Source organism: Carassius gibelio, chromosome A1, assembly GCF_023724105.1.
Source record: "Carassius gibelio isolate Cgi1373 ecotype wild population from Czech Republic chromosome A1, carGib1.2-hapl.c, whole genome shotgun sequence".
NCBI classification, from domain to species: Eukaryota; Metazoa; Chordata; class Actinopteri; order Cypriniformes; family Cyprinidae; genus Carassius; species Carassius gibelio.
This window is the reverse complement of record NC_068371.1, coordinates 32,535,270-32,541,688: the sequence shown is the minus strand read 5'-3', so window position 1 is coordinate 32,541,688 and position 6,419 is coordinate 32,535,270.

The window sequence follows — 6,419 nt, the reverse complement described above, 5'->3', positions numbered from 1 at the left end:
CGGTGCGAGAGAGAGCCGCGTCTCGCGAACAGCAACACTGAACTGAGCTCTCGTTCAGGACGTTCACGTCCTCCTGCACCTGAACGAACAAATACGAATCGCAGTTTAAATAAACAGAAAAAAAGAGCGAAAAGCGAAAGAGCTCAATTCAGCAGCGCGGTGTTCTGGTGTTCAGGGAGCAAGCAGAGACGCGTCTCAAACTCTTCTTGCTTTTGTACCGACAACAAATACATACAAAATATGTCGAAATACCCGTGTTGGAAAGTGTGTTCGAAAGATTATGTGTTTATATCTTAAGTCAAAGTAAAGAGTTGCAAAAAAATCGGATGTGTATCGTTATAATGGATGCGTTTGTCTCTTAAGGCGACCGCGTCTAATTGACTAGCTCTGCTCCAGTGTCTTTAATGTATGAAAATGAAAGTAAATCAATCACTGTCTTGACTTAATTACCTTGTAGTACAAGAATTTATCCAAAGTCAATCCAAAAATCAGATAGAATTGTTTTACTAGTGGGTGCAGGCCACTAGTTCATTTATGTAAGTGAGTATGGAAAAATAGTGTGTGAAATCTGTGAAATATTATACCCAAAAATTCTTTATACTGTAGGCTACCAGTGAAATTGATTTAAAAAATAATAATAATTAGGGACCTGACCATGTTTTGCTTAAGTGTTTCTTTCTTTACAAGTATACTTTCTTTCTGTACAACTCTAACCCCAGCTACAAGACAGAGCAATGCACTGTGTCTACTGTAAGAAATAGAACAAGGCATGTGGTTTAAAAGATGGCAAGTAAAACAAAAAGCACATCTGTATGCAATACAGTTTCATTATTGTTCATTTTTATCCAGTAATTACTATAAATAATTTGGGCGACCAAATTATGTTTTGTGCCAGTAACTGAAAAAGTGGTGACTGATAAGAGCCACCAGTGGAAAAAGTTAGTGTAGTTCCCTGTGGTAAAGTCATTTATATATATTTTTAAGAGCATCTTAAAATAAAATATATATTCAGAATGCACACAATCCACCCTTTAGAACACAACGAGAGCAAAATCCAGGGGTTTTTGTGCCGTGTATGTGTGCAAAACGCAATATTTGACATTGTGAAGGGAAAAAAAGTCACATGACAGCCGTGTTTTGGGGCGAGATCGGACAAATAAATACACATTTCATTCACACTGACAAGCTAAACCAACATATGTTATTATTATCGGGTCAGATCTCATTAATAAATTATGTCTCACACAATCCACCCATTAGAACACAAGAAGAGCAGAATTCAGGTGTTTTTTAGCTGTGTATGTGTGCAAAATGAAATATCAGAGCGATACAGCTTATGAATACTGGAAGAAAAAAAAGTCCATCTCTCCAGCTTCAAAGGACAGTGACTAAGGCATTTCATCGGTAGATCGGACAAATCAAGTACACGATTATTTAAAAATTCATAATAACTTGGCGAATATAAACGAAAACACATGAACATAAACTATTGAGAAATAAATCGAAAATAGGTATTGATGCTGGATTGAATATTAAAAGAGATTGCATTCACCAGCTGCTTTCAGTATGTTGTCCACACGATGGCGCCACAGGATAAATACTAAATACTTCAAGCTATATTTAGAGACAAAGCAGTTCTTGCAAATAAATACATAAATATCCTATTTTCAAGTAAATTATGATTCCTTCTGTGAGTACTATTATATGCACAACGTGAAAATAGAGTCAAATTGAATGGTATTTAGGAGATTATAGTTTTAGCATTATTACTATATTGGGCCTTATTGAAGTTTATAAAAAATTATAATGAATATTTATAAATGTTTTATTTATGCACATAAATAAATTTGAAATATTACACGAGTTTGAATGAGTTTAAATTGATTAGAAATAGTTAATAGAAGCAAAGTTTGATTGAGTCTAATGGGATTTGGAGCTTGGCTCATCTGAACATCCTGACAATTAAAGTCTAAGGGATTTTTATGATTTTTATTATTTATTTTTATTAAAACCGTAAGTCCAATAAGTTAGAAAAAATATAGCACGCCTCATCTGTTCAAAGACTTGAACATCATCTCCTAGATATTAAATTTTAACATATTTTAATAGTATTGCCAATATTTTTATCAAGTTATCACACATTACTGAAAAAGTGAAGAAAGGACACTGATAGTTATCTATTTTCATGTTGTGCATATAATAGTACTCACAAAAGGACTCATAATTTACTTGAAAAGATACATGTCCATTGTGTAACTGCATCATTTATACACACCATTGTGCTTGGACCCCTTTTGATCTCCTTGATTTAAAATGCATTGTTTCAGAGTGTGTCGTTGCCCACAATGCGATGGTGACAGGACTGTGAAATACATACACGAGAAAAATAGGCATGACTTATTTCACATCCAGCTAGACAACCCTGTCGTAGCTGTTATCATAGCCCAGGCTTTTTATTAAAAAAGAAAACAAAGGGACCATGGAAAAAGACTGTTGCAGGTGTATTTTTTATGGTATTATTTTTTTTATTTTTTTGCAGCAGGGCAACTCAAGAATGTTGTGCACACAAGTACTGTGGCTCTTTTGCCCCATGGCCAAGATGGCCAAGCCAACATCAAAGTTAGTTCACTAACTTTTAATTCTAGTTATTATTATTATTATTCTGAGCCAAATTTTAAACACTATCTCCTCCTAGAGCTTTCAAGCTAGAACCACCAAACTCGGGTCAGACCTTCAGACTGGTCTGACTCGGGTTGCTATATCTTTTCTAACTGATTCGGCTTATGGTTTTCGTAAACCAGACTACCAAAACCACCTTAAATCCCATAGACTTTCATTACGGGGGTACAAACTTTTGAAAAATAAGGCTTATAATATATTTAAGCTGTCTACTACCAGGGCAAACCTTAAAAACTCTCTACTGAGAATACAGCTAAAACCAGCCTAAGCTGATCAGTTGTTTTGGCTAGTCTCCCAAACTGGTTTTTAAGTGGTTTTGACCACTCTCACGCTGGTCTTAGCTGGGTTTTAGCTGGTTTTTACTGAATCCACTGTTTTTAGCTGGTTTTTGCCAGATTCGCATAGAAACATGCTAACAACATGCTAGTTACTCACTAATCAGACTAGAAACATACTTCTAACAAGTTTTAAAGTGGTTTTGGCCACTGTCACGCTGGCCTTAGCTGGTCTTAGCTGGTTTTAGGTGGTTTTCTTTACTGAATCAACTGGTTTTAGCTAGATTATCATATAAACATGTTAATACCATGTTAGTAACTTGCTAATCAGACTAGAAACATACTTCTAACATGGTTTAAAGTGGTTTTGGCCACTGTCACGCTGGCCTTAGCTGGTCTTAGCTGGTTTTAGGTGGTTTTCTTTACTGAATCAACTGGTTTTAGCTAGATTATCATATAAACATGTTAATACCATGTTAGTAACTTGCTAATCAGACTAGAAACATACTTCTAACATGGTTTAAAGTGGTTTTGGCCACTGTCAAGCTGGCTTTAGCTGGTCTTAGCTGGTTTAAGGTGGTTTTCTTTAATGAATCAACTGGTTTTAGCTAGATTATCATAAAAACATATTAACAACATGTTAGTAATTTGCTAATCAGTCTAGAAACATACTTCTAACATGGTTTAAAGTGGTTTTGGCCACTGTCAAGCTGGCTTTAGCTGGTCTTAGCTGGTTTTAGGTGGTTTTCTTTACTGAATCAACTGGTTTTAGCTAGATTATCATAGAAACATGTTAACAACATGTTAGTAACTTGATAATCAGACTAGAAACATACTTCTAACATGGTTTAAAGTGGTTTTGGCCACTGTCAAGCTGGCTTTAGCTGGTCTTAGCTGGTTTTAGGTGGTTTTCTTTACTGAATCAACTGGTTTTAACTAGATTATCATAGAAACATGTTAATAACATGCAAGTTACTTGCTAATCAGACTAGAAACATACTTCTAACATGGTTTAAAGTGGTTTTGGCCACTGTCAAGCTGGTCTTAGCTGGTTTCTAACTGAATCAACTGGTTTTAGCTCGATTATCATAGAAACATGTTAACAACATGTTAGTAACTTGATAATCATGTCAAAAACATGCTTTTAACATGGTTTTAAAGTAGTTTTGGCCACTGTCACGCTGGTCTTAGCTGGTTTCTAACTGAATCAACTGGTTTTACCTGGATTAGCATAGAAACATGTTAGTCACTTGCTAGCCATGCTAGCCACATGCTAGTCACATGTTAATCATGCTAGCAACATGCTAGTTGTATACTAATCATGCTACAAACATGCTAACGACATGCTAGTCACTTGCTAATCATGTTAATAAAATGCTAGCAACATGAAAATCATGCTAGAGACATGCTAGCCACATGCTAATCATGCTACTAAAATGTTAACAACATGCTAATCATGCTACAAACATGCTACAAACATGCTAATCATGCTAGCAAAATGTTAGCGACATGCTAGCAACATGCTAATCATGCTACAAACATGCTAACAACATGCTAGAGACATGCTAGCCACATGCTAATCATGCTAGAAACATGTTAGCAGCATGCTAATCATGCTACAAACATGCTAGCAACATGCTAATCATGCTAGCAAAATGTTAGGGACATGCTAGCAACATGCTAATCATGCTAGAAACATGCTAACAACATGCTAGAGACATGCTAGCCACATGCTAATCATACTAGAAACATGTTAGAAACATGCTAATCATGCTACAAACATGCTAGCAACAAGCTAATTATGCTAGCAAAATGTTAGCGACATGCTAGCAACATGCTAATCATGCTAGAAACATGCTAACAACATGCTAGCAACATGCTAATCATGCTAGAAAAATGCTAACAACATGCTAGAGACATGCTAGCCACATGCTAATCATGCTAGAAACATGTTAGCAACATGCTAATCATGCTAGCAACATGCTAGCAACATGCTAATCATGCTAGCAAAATGTTAGCGACATGCTAGCAACATGCTAATCATGCTAGAAACATGCTAGAGACATGCTAGCCACATGCTAACAACATGCTAATCATGCTAGAAACATGCTAGCAACATGCTAATCATGCTACAAACATGCTAGCAACATGCTAATCATGCTAGCAAAATGTTAGCGACATGCTAGCAACATGCTAATCATGCTAGAAATATGCTAACAACATGCTAGAGACATGCTAGCCACATGCTAATCATGCTAGAAACATGCTAGCAACATGCTAATCATGCGAGCAAAATGTTAGTTACATGCTAACAACATGCTAATCATGCTACAAAAATGATAGCAACATGCTAGCAACATGCTAATCATGCTAGCAAAATGTTAGTTACATGCTAACAACATGCTAATCATGCTACAAAAATGCTAGCAACATGCTAGCAACATGCTAATCATACTAGTAACATGTTAGCAAAATGCTAATCATGCTACAAACATGCTAGCAACATGCTAGCAACATGCTAATCATGCTACAAACATATTAGTAACATGCTAATCATGCTAACAAAATGCTACCGAAATGTTAACAACGTGCTAATCATTCTACAAACATGCTAGTGGAATGCTAGCAACATGCTAATCATGCTAGAAACATGCTAGTCACATGCTAGAAACATGCTAGCAAAATGCTAATCATGCTAAAATCATGCTCTCAACATGCTAGAAACATGTTAAAAACTTTGCTAATCATGCTAACGACATGGTAGTCACTTGCTTATAATGCTAGTAATATGTTAATCACTTTCTTTTTTAAACTTCTTAACTTTTCAAACTTTTACATTTTTAAAACTTTTTAAGCTTTTCAAACTTTCTACATTTTTCTAACTTTCTGGCCAGGCTTTTTCAAGCCAACTTAAAGTTTGAAAACAAACTTTACTATCTAGTTATAATAAATATTGTACAGAATGCACATAAATGCTTCAACTGCAAATAAAATAGCACCAAAGTCAACGCAACTGTATAATGTCACAAGTGTAGCTGTGAAATAAAAATGTAATGGTGAAAAGAATGAAAGTGAGATGGTGAACTCTGAACACACAGAGCGAGAGACTGAAAATAACTGATTCAGAACTGACCAGAGATCAGACGCCTGTCCCGTTTCATGAGAGCAGGTGCATGAGAGTGTGTTCAGAGATGACTCACGGTCAGTGCAACAGCTCATGAGAGACGCCAACTACTTCCTGTCTCACTGTATCCTTACGTTTGAGCTCTGACTGCACCGGAACTCTCAGATCTCTGTGTGTGTGTGTGTGTGTGTGTGAGTGTGAGAGTGTTTATATATATATATATATATATGTGTGTGTGTGTGTGTGTGTGTGTGTGTGTGTGTGTGTGTGTGTGTGTGTGTGCATGAGTGCACTAGTCTCTAGGTCATCAGATAAGCGCGAGCACCTGTGGTCACCTATTT